This window comes from Carcharhinus amblyrhynchos, chromosome 8, assembly GCF_965287045.1.
Source record: "Carcharhinus amblyrhynchos chromosome 8, sCarAmb.v2.hapA, whole genome shotgun sequence".
Taxonomy (NCBI): Eukaryota; Metazoa; Chordata; class Chondrichthyes; order Carcharhiniformes; family Carcharhinidae; genus Carcharhinus; species Carcharhinus amblyrhynchos.
Window position 1 is genome coordinate 122955586 of NC_137331.1, and position 16983 is coordinate 122972568.

A 16983-nucleotide genomic window follows, 5' to 3' on the forward strand; every position below is an offset into this window, starting at 1 on the left:
TATCGGCCGTTCCTTCACTGTCGCTGGGGCAAAATCCTGGACCTTCCTCCCTGTGGGTGTACCTGCACCACACGGACTGCAGCGGCTCAAGAAGGCAGCTCGCCACCACCTTCTGAAGGGCAACTAGAGATGGGTAATTAATACTGCTCTAGCTAGTGATGCCCACATCCCATAAAATGAATTTTAGAGAAAGGTTTGAGAACCAGAGGACACAGACTGACTGTAACTGGCCGCAGAAGCAATGGCGACAGAGGGAAGAAACATTCATGCAATAAACGATTAAAATCTGGCATGCCCGACCTGAGTGTGGGGGATTTTTTACTCATTCATTGGACATGGGTGTCACTGGCTGGGCCAGGATATATTGCCCATCCCTAATTGCCCCTGGAGGGCAGTTGAAAGTCAACCACATTGCTGTGGCTTTGGAGTCACGTGTAGGCCAGACCGGGTAAGGACAGCAGATTTCCTTCCCTAAAGGACAATAGTGAACCAGATGGGTTTTTCCAACAATGGTTTCATGGTCATCAGTAGATTCTTAATTCCAGATTTTTTTTAATTGAATTCAAATTCCACCATCTGCCGTGGCGGGATTCGAACCTGGATCCCCAGAATATTAGTTGAGCTTCTGGACTAATAGCCTTGCGATAGTATCATAGAATCATAGAAACCCTACAGCACAGAATGAGACCATACAGCCCATCGAGCCTATACCAGCAACAATGCCCCCCAGGTCCTATTCCTGCAACCACACATATTTACCCTGCTAATCCTCCTGACACTAAGGGGCAATTTAGCACGGCTAATCCATCTAACCCACACATCTTTGCACTAGCCTACTAGGCCACTGCTACCCCATAAGGCAACTTTAATCAGAGAATTCAGGAGGGAATTGGATTAATATCTGGAAAGGGAGAATGTATAGGGTTATGGGGAGAACCAAGAGCAATACCCCTTTGAAATAGCCCTTTGGCCCATCAACCCTGTGCAAATATGCAGTTTCTATCCCTCCGCTCAGCGAACTTTGCTTATGTGTTTGCTTCCACCATCTCCCCAGACAGCGCGTTCCAGGCACCCCTCCCCACCCTCTGTGTGAAAAACCTCCCCCACACGTCTCCCCTCAACTTACCCACTCTCATCTTAAACCTGTGCCAAGGGAGTGGAAATAGGTGCATTGTTCATTCGGAGAGCTGGCAGATGGGCCGAGTGGCCTCCTCTTGTGCAGTAAGCATTCCATGAGTTGGCGAGAGAAGGGGACGGAAGGACAAATGTGAGGTAATGCATTTTGGAAGGTCTAATACAGATGGGAAACATTCAGTAAATGGCAGGACCCTTAAGAGTATTGATAGGCAGAGGGACCTGGGTGTACAGGTACAGAGGTCACTGAAAGTGGCAATGCAGGGGGAGAAGGTTGTCAAGAAGACATACGGCATGCTTGCCTTCATCGGCCAGGGCACTGAGTTTAAAAATTGGCAAGTCATGTTGCACCTTTATAGAACCTTAGCTAGGCCTCACTTGGAATATAGTGTTCAATTCTGGTCGCCTCACTACCAGAAGGATGTGGAGGCTTTGGAGAGGGTACAGAAAAGATTTACCAGGATGTTGCCCTGGTATGGAGGGCATTAGATATGATGAGAGGTTGGTTTGTTCTCACTGGAATGACAGAGGTTGAGGGGCAACCTGATAGAAGTCTACAAGATAATGAGGAGCATGGACAGATTGGATTGTCAGAAGCTTTTTCCCAGGGTGGAAGAGTCAATTACTAGGGGGGGGCACAGGTTTGAGGTGCGAGGGGCAAGGTTTAAAGGAGATATACGAGGCAAGTTTTTTTACACAGAGGGTGATGGCTGCCTGGAACTCGCTGCCGGGGGAGGTAGTGGGAACAGATACAATAGTGACTTTTAAGGGGCATCTGGACAAATGCATGAATAGGATGGGAATAGAGGGATATGGTCCCTGGAAAGGTAAGGAGTTTTAGTTCAGTCTGGCAGCGTGGTGCAGGCTTGGGGGGGCCGAAGGGCCTGTTCCTGTGGTGTAATTTTCTTTTGTTCTTCACTCTCTTTGTTCTTTGATGTGTTGTTGGGGTCGACGAAGGAGGGTGGATTTCTGGCAGGATTCAAGCTTGATGGAAAAGCGACGGACGGGGTTAATGGGAAAATCCTCGCTCCCTATGTGCTCCAGGGTAAAAGCCGGGAGCTTGACAGTAAGGTCACATGTTCCAACTTGCGTGGTTTCACATGTCAGAGAATTCCTGGCCCCAGTGATAAATGAGTGCAAAAAGGACAAGAAATTTGTCGTGGCAGCTGTTCGAACACCTAATTGGCAGCTCAGAACAGATGTTGAAATCAGATCCAAGCAGATTAAGGCTAAACAGGGGTCACCCCAGGGTTACTCTTATCCTTCCTATCGAGGTTAGCGTGTCAAAATCAAAACCAGAGATTCACCAGAAATTCGTGTGAAATCGTAGCTATTTTCTGGGGGGCGGAAGGAAGGGGGCAAATGGGCCTGTTGATCGCAATCACATCAAAACTGATAGTCTCATTAAGCGTGAGACGGTTTGTACGCACAGTGACCTATTACGGCAGATTTCTAATTATAAGATAGACTCTACAACTTCAGCAAGAAATGATTGCCAGCTCAATTACTCAAAACGCTTCATATACTCGCAGCAAATTCTACAGAGAACGTTGTGAGTTCAGTTTATCATTTCATAATCTGAGGGAATGGCTTTCTATCCAGACCCCAGGCGAGATGACGTTATACCAATAACGGCGCTGTAATTAAAAACAAGGTTACACAACGGAATGGGCTCACAAGGATTTTGGGTTGATGCTATTTATTGCGACTTTCTTATTTTCAGCAAATTCTCAAACAATGACGAGGCAGAGTACAGGAATGAGATAGGGAATCTGGTACAGCGACAATAATCTGTCCCTCAATGTCAATAAAATGAAGGAGACTGTCATCAACTTCAGGAAGTGTAAAGGAGAACATGCCCTGTCTACATCAATGGGGATAAAGTAGGAAGGATCAAGAGCTTCAAGTTTTAATGTGGCCAGATCACCAACAACCTGTCCTGGCTCCCCCCATGCTGACACAATAGTGAACAAAGCCCCACCAACGCCTCTACTTTCTCAGAAGACTAAGGAAATCTAGCATGTCAGCTACAACTCTCACCAACTCCTACAGATGCACCAAAGAAAGCATTCTTTCTGGTTGTATCACAGCTTGGTATGGCTTCTGCTCTGTTCAAGACTGTAAGGAACTACAAAAAGTCGTGAATGTAGCCCAATCCATCACACAAACCAGCCTCCCATCCATTGACTCTGTCTACACTTCCCACTGCCTCGGCAAAGCAGCCAGAATAATTAAGGATCCCACGCACCCCGGACATTCTCTCTTCCACCTTCTTCCTTCGGGTAAAAGATACAAAAGTGTAAGATCGCGTACCAACCAACTCAAGAACAGCTTCTTCCCTGCTGCTGTTTTGAATGGACCTACCTCGCATTAAGTTGATCTTTCTCTACACCCTCGCTATGACTGTAACACTACGTTCTGTACTCTCTCCTTTCCTTCTCTTTGAAGGGTATGCTTTGTCTGTATAGCGCACAAGAAACAATACTTTTCACTGTGTGTTAATACATGTGGCAATAATAAATCAAAACCAAATCAAACCAAATAGAAGCTTGCATTTACGTAGCATCCTGAACATGGTAAAACATTCCAAGATGCTTCACTGGGGCGAATATCAAACACCGAACCACATAATCGTAGAACGATAGAATCCCTGCAGTGCAAAAGGAGGCCATTTGGTCCATCAAGTTTGCACCGACAACAATCAAACTAAGTCATAGGATCCCTACAGTTCAGAAGGAGGCCATTTGGCCCATCGAGTTTGTACCAACCACAATCCCACCCAGGCCCAATTCCTGTAACCCCACACACATTTACCCTGCTAATCGTCTGACATAATGGTCAGTTTTAGCACGGCCAATTAGCCTAACCTGCACATCTTTGGAGTGTGGGAGGAAACCGGAACACCCAGGGGAAACCCACGCAGACACGGGGAGAATGTGCAGACTCCACTCAGACAGTGACCAATGCCGGAATCGAACTTGGATCTCTGGTGCTGTGAGGCAGCAGCGTAACCACTGCGCCATCATTTGACCCCATCCCCAGATATTTATCCCGCTAGTACCCTGATACTAAGGAGCAACTTAGCATGGTCAATCTACCTAACTCACACATCTTTGGGAGTATGGGAGGGAACTGGAACACCCACAGGAAACCCACACAGATATAGGGAGAACATGCAGACTCCAATCAAACAAGAGTGGCATGTTGGCACTGTTAGCACAGTTAGGACCGCTGCTTCACAGTGCCATGGACCTGGATTCGATTCCCAGCTTGGGTCATGTCTTGCGGAGTTTGCACGTTCTCCCCATGTTTGCGTGGGTTTTTCCGGGTGCTCCAGTTTCCTCCCTCATTCTGAAAGATATGCTGATTAGGTGCATTGACCCGAACAAGTACCGGACTGTGGCGACTAGGGGATTTTCACAGTAACTTCATTGCGGTGTTAATGTAAGCCTTACTTGTGGCGAATAAATAAACTTCAATAGTCACCCAGAATCGAACCCGGGTCCCTGGCACTGTGAGGCAGCAGTGCTAACCACTGTGCTAACAGTGCCAAACGTGCCAGCCCACGACTGTTTGTGTGGAGTCTGCATGTCCAACAAGGGGCATACACACGATGGGGTGTACGAGGGCTGCTCTTGGATGTTTCGAGAGTAGCCTAGTACTTCACGTCATTAGTGTACGCTTAAAATGGACCAGATGCTGGGCAACACGACAGCTCAGTGACTATCACTGTTTGCTGTGCAGATACGTGGATTTGGGCCAGTGTCTGCGGGAGTTTGCGCATTCTCCCCGTGCTTGCATGGGTTTTCTCCGGGTGCTCCAGTTCCCTCCCATATTCCAAAGATTTGCAGGTTAGGTAGATTTGCCATGCTAAATTGCCCCTTAATATCAGGGTACTAGCAGGTTAAGTACCTGGGGATAGGGTGGCATGGTGGCAACAGTGGTTACACTGCTGCCTCACAGCGCCAGGGACCCAGGTTTGATTCCGGCTCGGGTCACTGTCTGTGTGGAGTTTGCACACTCTCCCCGTGTCTGCGTGGGTTTCCTCCGGGTGCTCCGGTTTCCTCCCACACTCCAAAGATGTGTGGGTTAGGTCGAATGGCCGTGCTAAAATTGACCGTTGTGTCAGGGGATTAGCAGGGTAAATGTGTGCGGGGTTACAGGGATTGGGCCTGGGTGGGATTGCCACCCTTGAGATATTAGGGCAGACCAAAAAGCTTGTTCGGAGAGGTAGGTTTTCAAGAGTGTTCTTATAGAGAGGCAGGAAGGTAATTTGGGGTCCCGGCAAGCAACCCAGTGCATGACTGCCAATGGAGTGATGCAAGATAGAGATACTCAAGAGGGCAGAATTGATATTCCATCTTTAGCCTACATCTGAAACCTGTAAAAGGTCACTGTTAAATCCATCACACCATTCAGCCTATGCGTGTCTAGGCACTTACATAACAGCAAATCTTTCAGCTGAGTTGGGAATCACCTCACTCTATAAACTTTACCAGCTATTATTAGGTTTTACTTCTCTCCTCGCGGGGCCTGGTGCTTCTTTCCTCTGTATCTTGGGGTTTTGAAATCTGATTGGAAGGATTCAGTTCTGATTTTGGCACCTGACCTGCTCGCCCTCCATCAACCTCGTACAGTCCTTTGTAACCGAGCTCCAATACTTTCACAATGAAGAAATTAAAGCATTCAAAGATATTGTACAAAGGCACAAGGATTTTTGAATGTCGCTATGATTTTTCTCAAGGCTAATTGCTTGTGATGGTGTACTGGAATGGACCATAAAACCATAAGAAATAGGAGCAGAATTAGGCCATTCTGCCCATTGCACATGCTCTGCCATTCAATCATGGCTGATGTGATTCTCATCCCCATTCTCCTGCCTTCTCCCCGTAACCCTTGATCTCCTTATTGATCAAGAATCTATCTCTGTCCTTAAGAACACAAGAGCATAAGAAGTAGGAGCAGGAGTAGGCCATCTAGCCCTTTGAGCCTGCCCCGCCATTCAATAAGATCATGGCTGATCTGAAGTGGATCAGTTCCACTTTCCCGCTTTCTCCCCATAACCCTTAATTCCCCTTGCCTGCCAAAAACCTATCTACCCGTGACTTAAAAATATTTAGCGAGGTAGCCTCCACCACTTCAACGGGCAGAGAATTCCAGAGATTCACCACCCTTTGAGTGAAGAAGTTCCTCCTCAACTCTGATCTAAACTGCCCCCCCACTTATTTTGAGACTGTGCCCTCTAGTCCTGCTATCCTTTCTAAGTGGGAAGAATCTCTCTACCTCTACCCTATCCATCCCCTTCATTATCTAATACGTCTCTATAAGATCCCCCCTCATCCTTCTAAACTCCAACGAGTACAGACCCAGTCTATTTAGTCTCTCTTCATAGTCCAACCCCCTCATCTCCGGTATCAGCCTAGTGAACCTCCTCTGCACTCCCTCCAAGGCCAAAATATCCTTGCGCAAGTGCGGCGACCAAAACTGCACACAGTACTCCAGCTGCGGCCTCACCAGTGCCCTGTACAGTTGCAGCAAGACCTCCCTACTTTTATATTCTATCCCCCTCGCTATATAAAGACGTGACCTGGCCTCCACAGCTCTTTGTGGCAATGAGTTCCACAGATTCACCACTCTCTGGCTGAAGGAATTCCTCCTCATCTCAGTTTTAAAGGAACGTTGCTTCACTCTGAGGTTGTGCCCTCGAGTTCTAGTCCCTCCCTTCAATCCCTGGGGATCTGAGGACAATCCCGGAGTGTTGCCAACACGTGATCAGGAAATATTAACCTCCAGTTCCCTTTGCCATTATTGTACCTCTGTGAGGCTAGCCAATAACCTCCATCCTATTTTTTTAGGTTGGACTATTCCAGTACCCGTTTGAACCAATGTTGGGGAATCCTGATGAGAGATGGAGTTATGCAGAGTTGTAGAGAGCTTACACCAAAACCAGAAATTATGTGGCTTCAATATTTTTAAATAGACAATTTTGGACAAACCCTGATGCAATTGATCATTGCACTTAACTTTTGTGGGAGAACCCTGGTCTCTTAACTACCTTTCATGAGAATATAAATAGTGACCCAGAGAGTAACAGGTCAGAGGCTGGGAATTGTGTGGCGAATAACTCCTGTGATGGGATGGTGCCCCTAAAAAATGTATTTGACTAATGTTCTTGGACAAGTTCTGTCATAGCAGTTCAATGCACTTGGAGCTGTCCTGTTTCCCGGCATCCCGTAATGTTGCTGCAGCAGCATAATTGCTTCTAATGGCTAGAATGTTGATTTTAATCTGAACTAATGCTGTCCTGTTGTTTTTTTTTCCCCCAGGGATTTTGCAGAGTAGGGCTTGTTTGGGATGATTGGCAGATATGGTCACGTGATGGGGAAGGTGGGCTTACACAGAATATTTTGAGTAAAGAGAGAGCAGTATCTCTCTTTCCCTTCTCTGACTGGAATCTGCCAGAAGATATGTTTCTTTCTTGGAGATTCTGCTGTATGAAAGTGATCTTTCTATGAACATTGCTGTCTGGATCTCTGTCCAGATGTGTTAAAAAGCTGAAGATCCAACATCTCATGAGCATACCTAATTTTGTGCTAACTAATTCTGAAGAAGAATGTATGTCTATGGGGTATTGCTTTAAATTGGAACAACAGAGATAGCTAGCTGTTAATGATTATACTTTGCCATGTCTAAGTATTTCAATTGGTAAAAGTTTTGTACATTCTGTGTTTTTAAAGTTTGTTTTGATAAAAGCTTCCTAGTGGGTCACTTGAATCATACTGGGGGTGAAACATCTTACGCTTACCCTAATGTCAAAATCGAATGTAAATGTTAAGATCTAGGCTAACTTCATAAAACACTTTGGAGTTTCTAGTCTGGACCTTAACACTCACCAACGCCTGGCCAACATCTCCAAATCAAGAGGGTAATGGAATACTTCCCACTTGCCTGGATGAATGTGGCTTCAACAACACTCAAGAAGCCTAACACCATCCAAGTCAAAGCAGCCCATCTTGATTGGCACCCCATCCACAAACATCAACTCCTCTCACCACCAACGCAAAGTTGTAGCTGTTTATACCATCTACAAGACACACTGTAGGTACTCACCAAGGCTCCATAGATAGCACCTTCAAAACCCACAATAACTAACATCTAGAAGGATACGAGCAGCAGATACCTGGGATCACCACCACCTGCAAGTTCTCCTCTCCATTCTCCACTTGCCTGGATATGTACGGCTCCAACAACACTCAATAAATTCAACACCATCCAGGACAAAGCTGCCCGCTTGATTGGCACTCAACGTTCACTCCCTCCAACAGCAACACAGAGTGACAGCCGTATGTGCCGTCCACAAGATGCACTGCAGCAACTCACCAAGGTTCCTTCAACAGCACCTTCCAAACCTGTAACTTCAACCACTGAGAAGGCAGAAAACGGGTGGGAACACCAATATCTGCAAGTTCTACTCCAAGTCATTCAACTGGCGTGGAAAATATTAACAAGATTTTGAAATTCTAAACCAGTGAAAATGACAGAGAGAGACGAGAAAACCAGATTCCTTTAAGAGTCGGATCAATTGTTCTGAGAACTTTGGCGGAGAGAAGAAAAGCTGGGAGTTGGAGCGGCAGTTCATCAATCAGTTTGATATGACCCCATTGCACACAGTTGGCGGAGACTAATTTCCTTCTGTTTATTCAATGACAGGGGGTGAATTTTCCCCTTTACCCCACCACAGGAATCGTAGTGGGCCGGGGGCAGGCCATGGAAAGGTCCGTTGGCCTCCGGCTGGATTTTCTGGTTTCGGGGTGAGGGTGGCCAGAAAATCCCATCCAAGATATTGCACCTCTTGAGTTTAGGACTTTATTCCCTGGAGTGTAGAAGAATGAGGGGAGATTTGATAGAGGTGTATAAGATTTTGATGGGTATAGATAGAGTGAATGGAAGCAGGCTTTTTCCACTGAGGCTAGAGGAGAAAAAAAACCAGAGCGCATGGGTTAAGGGTGAAAGAACATAAGAACATAAGAAATAGGAGCAGGAGTAGGCCATCTAGCCCTTCGAGCCTGCCCCGCCATTCAATAAGATCATGGCTGATCTGAAGTGGATCAGTTCCACTTTCCTGCTTTCTCCCCATGACCCTTAATTCCCTTGTCTATCAGAAACCTATCTACCAGAGACTTAAATATATTCAGCGAGGTAGCCTCCACCACTTCAATGGGCAGAGAATTCCAGAGATTCATCACCCTTTGAGTGAAGAAGTTCCTCCTCAACTCCATTCTAAACTGACCCCCCCCCGCTTATTTTGAGGCTGTGCCCTCTAGTTCTGGTTTTCCTTTCTAAGCGGGAAGAATCTCTCTACCTCTACCCTATCCATCCTCTTCATTATCTTGTAAGTCTCTATAAGATCCTCCCATCAGCCTTCTAAACTCCAATGGGTACAGGCCCAAGGAGAAAAGTTTAAAGGGAATATTGGGGGGGGCTCCTTCACACAGAAAGTGGTGGGAGTGGTGGGAATGAGCTGCCGGATAAAGTGGTAAATGCGTTTTAACATTTAAGAAAAACTTGGACGGGTTCATGGATGAGAGGGGTGTGGAGGGATATGGTCCAAGTGCAGGTCAGTGGGACTAGGCAAAAAATGGTTCAGCATAGACAAGAAGGGCCAAAAGACCTGTTTCTGAGCTGTAATTTTCTGTGGTTCTATGGAGTTGCCCTTGAGAAGGGGGTGGTGAGCTGCTTTCTCGAACTCTGAAGATATGTCTCTTACACAACAACATTCACTACACTTCAGTAAGTACTTCACTGACTGTAGGCTGCTTTGGGAAGTCATGATGTCATGAAAGGATTTATATAGAAATGCAAATCTTTCTTTTTTCACTCATTCTTTCATGTGATTTGGGCATTGGTGGCTTTATTGCCCATCCCTAATTGCCCTTGTGAAGGTGGTGGCGAGCTGCCTTCTTGAACCGCTGCAATCTGTGTGGTGTAGGTACACCCACAATGCTGTTAGGAAGGGAGTGCCAGAATTTTGACCCAGCAACAGTGAAAGAACGGCCGATATATTTCCAAGTCAGGTTGGTGAGTGACTTGGAGAGGGACCTCCAGTTGCTGGTGTTCCCAGATATCTGCTGTTCTTATCCTTCTAGATGGTAGTGAGTTTGGAATGAGCCTCGGCGAGTGGCTGCAGTGAGCGAGGGAGCTCCAGGATTTTGACCCAGCAACAGTGAAGGAATGGCCGATATATTTCCAAGTCAGGATGGTGCGCAGCTTGGAAGGAACTTGTTCCAGTGCACCTGTTGCTCTTGTCCTTCCAAGCTGGAGGTTGTCAGTTGCAGTTTTGCCAGTTGGTTATTTAAAGGGGATTTTATCCGCCAAGGCAGTTTCATTCCAAATCCTCATTTACCCTCAGACTGCAAATTGAGATCTAAGCATTCAGGGACCTGCTGAGAATCTAGTGGCAAATAAAACATTAAAAACTGCAATGATAATAAAAATCTTCTGCAAATCTTTAACAGCAACATATATCAAACACACCTTCACTTACACACTGCCACTTGCAAGCTTGTGGAGTCTGTGACTACAACTGATTATCCCAATCTCTGGAACCTCCTCCTGTCCTATAACTTCTCGAGATCTCTGTGCTGCTCTAATTCTTACTCTTTGATTTTAATCCCCAATTTTAATCACTCAATTTTAATCATTTGGTGCCCAACCTTCCCCACCCATGGGGGTGGGGAACATTGGATAAGAACATAAGAACATAAGAAATAGGAGCAGGAGTAGGCCATCTAGCCCTTCGAGCCTGCCCCGCCATTCAATAAGATTATGGCTGATCTGAAGTGGATCAGTTCCACTTTCCCACTTTCTCCCCATAACCCTTAATTCCCCTGTCTATCAAAAACCTATCTACCCGTGACTTAAATATATTCAGCGAGGCAGCCTCCACCACTTCAATGGACAGAGAATTCCAGAGATTCACCATCCTTTGAGTGAAGAAGTTCCTCCTCAACTCTGTTCTAAACCGCCCCCCCTTATTTTGAGGCTGTGCCCTCTAGTTCTGGTTTTCTTTCTAAGTGGAAAGAATCTCTCTACCTCTACCCTGTCTAGCCCCTTCATTATCTTATATGTCTCTATAAGATCCCCCCTCAGCCTTCTAAACTATGAGTACAGACCCAGGCAGGTAAGCGGAGTTCAGGCAACAATCAGAACAGCCATGATGGCAGAGCAGGCTCGAGGGGCCAAATGGCCTACTCCTGCTCCTATTTCAAAAGTCTGACAGCAACAGGGAAGAAGCTGTTCTTGAATCGGTTGGTAAGTGTTCGCAGACTTTTGTAACTTCAATAATACTTCGTAGGATTCCAGAGATTGAAATGCCAATACCAAGCACCTTGCCTTTCTGCTAACCCCCTTCAAACCACACCGAGCACCTCCTCCTATTAGCCAGTCTCTTACTTCTGTCATCTTGGCCGAACCGTGCCTCCAAAGAACAAAGAACAAAGAAAATTATAGCACAGGAACAGGCCCTTCGGCCCGCCAAGCCTGCACCGACCATGCTGCCTGACTGAACTAAAACCTCCTACCTTTCTGGGGACCATATCCCTCTATTCCCATCCTATTCATATACTTGTCAAGACACCCCTTAAAAGTCACTACCATATCCGCCTCTACTATCTCCCCTGGCAACAAGTTCCGGACGCGGGCTAATCTCTGTTTAAAAAATCTGCCTCTTTAAACTTTGCCCCTCGCACGTTAAACCTGCGCCCCCCCTAGTAATTGACTCTTCCACCCTGGGAAGAAGCTTCTGACTTCCTGCCCTCTCTTGTCGCTGCCAATACCCCGAGTCACCCCATCCTCCCGGCTCCTCATACTATCTGCACTATTCCTTAAAGGCGTCATTCGCGGCAGTGTGTGGGCTCACTGCTCCTGAAAAGGTTTGACATGGAGTTGGCTTCAACAATCTCAGACAGTCTCAGCCCCATTCTCAGAGCAGCGCACGCCTGACTCAGTCAATGCTGGGATGTCAGAATGTCTTCCTGCCTTCCAGCCACCACTTCCATCTGCGATGGTTTGGAATGCACAATTACATGGTTCCGGACAGCTGTACACTTGCGGGAACATGTAACTTTGCATAAACGGCAGATCTCCAACGCCTGTTGCATTGGCTTTCTACACCAGTCTCACACCACACGTTTATAAGATCTTAAAATATAGGGGCAGACTTGGGCCATTCGGCCCATCGAGTCTGCTCCGCTGTTCAATCACGGTTGGTAAGCTTTTCAACCCCATTCTCCCACCTTTTCACCATAACCTTTGATCCCATTACCAATCAAGAACCTATCTGTCTCTTTCTTAAAGATACTCAGTGACCTGTCCTCCACAGCCCTCTGTGGCAACAAATTCCACAGCTCCACCACCCTCTGGCTAAAGAACTTCCTCCTCCTTTCAGATCCCTGCTTCCTTGCTTAAAGAATGGAACAACATTAGCTATTCTCTAGTCACCTGGAACCTCACCTGTGGTCAAAGATGATGTTAAGATATTTGTTAAGGCCCCAGCTATTTCTCCCCTTGCCTCCTACAAGGATAGATCCCATCAGGACCTGGGGACTTGTCTACCTTAATGCAATTTAGGATACTCCACACTTCCTGTTTTGATGCAGTGACGTTTTCTAGAGTGTTCACACACCTATCCCTGACCTCAACATCCATCATGTCCTTGTCCTTGGTAAATGCCGATACAAAGTACTCATTAAGGATTTCACTCACTTCCTGGGGTTCCAGACATAAGAACATAAGAAATAGGAGCATGAGTAGGCCATCTAGCCCTTCAAGCCTGCCCCGCCATTCAATGAGACCATAACTTCCCTCCATTCCCTTCAAACCAGCACATCCTTCCTTAGATAAGGGGCCAGGCATGTATTTGCTCACACTGATGCCATATTGCTAACCTCATGATGGTTATTGAACATTTCATGGCAGGGCAACAAGCTCTTTGCCCCCTCCCCTCCCTTGGACACCTCTTCCCATTTAGCTCAAGTCTGCCTGGGGCTCCCCCTGTTCCCACCGTTCAGAGTGAGCCGGTTATGTCACTCCTCAACTGCCCAGACAAGGACACGAAGGGAAGCCTCGTTGGGGGAAGCTTTGCCCCTTTCTGGAGTACCTGTCCCCGTGTTCCAACAATGCAGACATCTGTACGTGGAAATGTAACATCACTGTTTGACCACTCAATGCCTGACATTGGTAGACTTGCTGATCTTATGTGGGTAACAGCAAGATGGATAAGCACTGATTAACCATGATAGAGGGCAAAATGCTAAATTCCTCACTGTCACAAACCTCCTTCTCCTCTGGTATCCCATGACGGGTCACCTGATACTGTCCCGTACCTGGGGGCTCTGTAATGGGTCGCTGGTGACTTGCATCCAGATCATGACTTAGAGTCATAGAGGTTTACAGCATGGAAACAGGCCCTTCAGGCTAACTTGTCCACGCCACCCTTTTTTGTAAACCAGTAACCTACTCCCAATTGCCCACATTTGGTCCATATCCCTCTATACCCATCTTACAAATGTAACTGTCTAAATGCTTTTTAAAAGACAAAATTGTACCCGCTTCTACTACTACCCCTGGCAGCTTGTTCCAGACACTCAGCACCCTCTGCGAAAATATTGTCCCTCTGGACACTTTAAATCTCTCCCCTCTCACCTTAAATCTATGCCGTCTAGTTTTAGACTTTGACTATCTAGATATTGACTATCTAGCTGATCTATGTCCCTCTTTATTTTATAGACCTCGATAAGATCACCTCCAAGTCTTCTACACTCCAGGGAACTAAAGTCCCAGTCTATCCAGCCTCTCCTTATAACCCAATCCATCAAGTCCCGGTCGCATCCTAGTAAATCTTGCTAAGATTCTGCCCTGTTCTCTGAACAGAACTCCAAAACACAGTACTCTAATAAAAGCAAAATATTGCGCATGCCGGAAATCTGAAATAAGAAGGAAAAATGCTGGAAAATCTCAGCAGGGTGGCAGAGTCTGTGGAGAGAGAAACACAGTTATTGTGTCAAGTCCATGTGACCCTTCCACAGTTCCATAGAGTTGTTTTGGTTGTGAAACGTTAACTCTTTCTGCCTCCACAGATGCTGTCAGACCAGCTGAGTTTTTCCAGCATTTTCTGCTTTTATTATGGAAAGATGAGGTGACACAGTGGTACAGCGGTTAGCATTGCTGTGGCACAGTGGTTAGCACTGCTGTCTCACAGCGCCAAAGGGCTCAATTCTGACTTTGGGTCACTGTATGTATGGAGTTTGCACATTCTCCCTGTGTCTGTGTGGGTTTCCTCTGGGTGCTCCGATTTCTTCCCACAGTCCAAAGATGTGCAGATTAGGTGGATTGGCCATGCTAAATTGGCTCTTAGTACTGGGGGACTAGCTTGGGTAAATGTGTGAGGTTACATAGATAGGACCTGTGTAGGATTGTTGTCAGCGCAGGCTCGATGGGCCGAATGCTCTCCTTCTGCCCTGTAGAGATTCTATGATTTCAGTTAAATTGAGGAATTTCAGATCCCAGTATCAGTATCAAGCTCATTCTAAACCATCACCCAATTTGTCTTGGGTAGACCTTGAATTCTAAATGAATCCTGACACAATATCAGTAATCTTCTCAATCACAGTGGATGTTTGCTTTGCTCAACAGACTCAGTTCTTTTATTTGGCCACTTGCTTTGTAATCTGGTGGTGTGCCACACCTCCCAGGGTCAATACACTTAATTTCTGAATCTCCGTTCGACCTTGTAACTCAAAGAACAAAGAAAATTACAGCACAGGAACAGGCCCTACGGCCCTCCAAGGCTGCACCAACTATGCTGCTCGATTGAACTAAAATCCCCTACCCTTCCGGGGACCATATCCCTCTGTTCCCATCCTATGTGCTATTTAGGCTGATTGGAGGTAATAAATTGTCCCTAAATTAGTTTCCCTCAATGTGGAATGCCATAAGCATAGATAAGGGTCATGGGTGGAGGGGGGGACTGGTAATGTTAAAATGGCGGCATGGGCTCATTGGGCCAAAGGGCCTATTTCCCGGGCTGTTTTTGTTCTTTGTTATTTGTTCTTAGTCATGTATTTGTCAAGACGCCCCTTAAAAGTCACTACCATATCTGCTTCCACTACCTCCCTCAGCAACGAGTTCCAGGCACTCATTACTCTGTAAAAAATCTGCCTCGTACATCTCCTTTAAACCTTACCCCTCACACCTTAAACCTGTGCCCCCTAGTAATTGACTCTTCCACCTGGGAAGAAGCTCCTGACTATCCACTCTGTCCATGCCCCTCATAATCTTATAGACTTCAATCAGGTCTCCCCTCAACCTCCGTAATTCCAGTGAGAAGAAACCAAGTTTCTCCAGCCTCTCCTCATAGCCAATGCCCTCCACACCAAGCAACATCCTGGTAAATCTTTTCTGTACCCTCTCCAAAGCCTCCACATCCTTCTGGTAGTGTGGCCACCAGAATTGAACACTATATTCCAAGTGCAGCCTAACTAAGGTTCTATAAAGCTGCAACATGACTTGCCAATTTTTAAACTCAATGTCCCGGCCTATGAAGGCAAGAATGCCATATGCCTTCTTGGCTACCTTCTCCACCTGCATTTCCACTTTCAGTGATCTGTGTACCTGTACACCCAGATCTCTCTACATACCAATACTCTTAAGGGTTCTGCCATTTACTGTATATTTCCTAACTGTATTAGACCTTCCAAAATGTATTACCTCACATTTGCCGTACTAAACTGCATCTGCCATCTCTCTGCCCAAGTCTCCAATTGATCTATATCCTGCTGTATCCTCTGTTGGTCCTCATTGCTATCCGCAAATCCACCAACTTTTGTGTCATCCGCAAACTTACTAATCAATCCAGTTACATTTTCCTCCAAATCACTTATATATATTACAAACAGCAAAGGTCCCAGCACTGACCCCTGAGGAACGCCACTTGTCACAGCCCTCCATTCAGAAACGCACCCTTCCACTGCTACCCTCTGCCTTCTTTGACCAAGCCAGTTTTGTATCCACCTTGCCAGCTCACCTCTGATTCCATGCAACTTCACCTTCTGCACCAGTCTGCCATGAGGGACCTTGTCAAAGGCCTTACTGAAGTCCATGTAGACAATATCCACTGCTCTACCCGCATCTTCATCACTTCCTTGAAAAACTCTGTGAAGTTCGTGAGACATGACCTCCCGTTCACAAAACCATGTTGCCTCTCACTAATATATCCACTTATTTCCAAGTGGGAATACATCCTGTCTCGAAGAATCCTCTCCAATAACTTCCTTACCACTGATGTAAGGCTCACCAGCCTGTAATTACCTGGATTACTCTTGCTACTCTACTCAATAGTGAAGATGCCCAATTGCTGGAATGGATGCATTTCTCTGTTCCTCTACACAGAACCCAGCAGCACTCAGACCAGACTGGTGTTTATACTTCTCTCAAACCTCCTCCTGGATTTCCACATCACACACCTTCTGTATAGCCTTCTATTCCCATCTTCCCCATCCCCCAACCTTCCAATCCCCCACTCCCCCCCCCCCACAACCATGTTTATCTCGTTTTCCCTGTAAATGCATCTACACCATTCGCCTCACCACTCCCAGTGGACACGCATTCCATATTCTGGTTGGAGAGATCAAGATTTCTTGCAAATTCTCTATTTTTAGCCTCAGACTGGACATCCCACCCTCCAGCGTGCTTTGGGCAGGGTCGATGTATATAACCTGCTAATTGGCAGCGATTAGTGTATTATCAGGCCTACGCCAACTTGGGGCTCAGAAGTCGAAAAACCACTAGGTT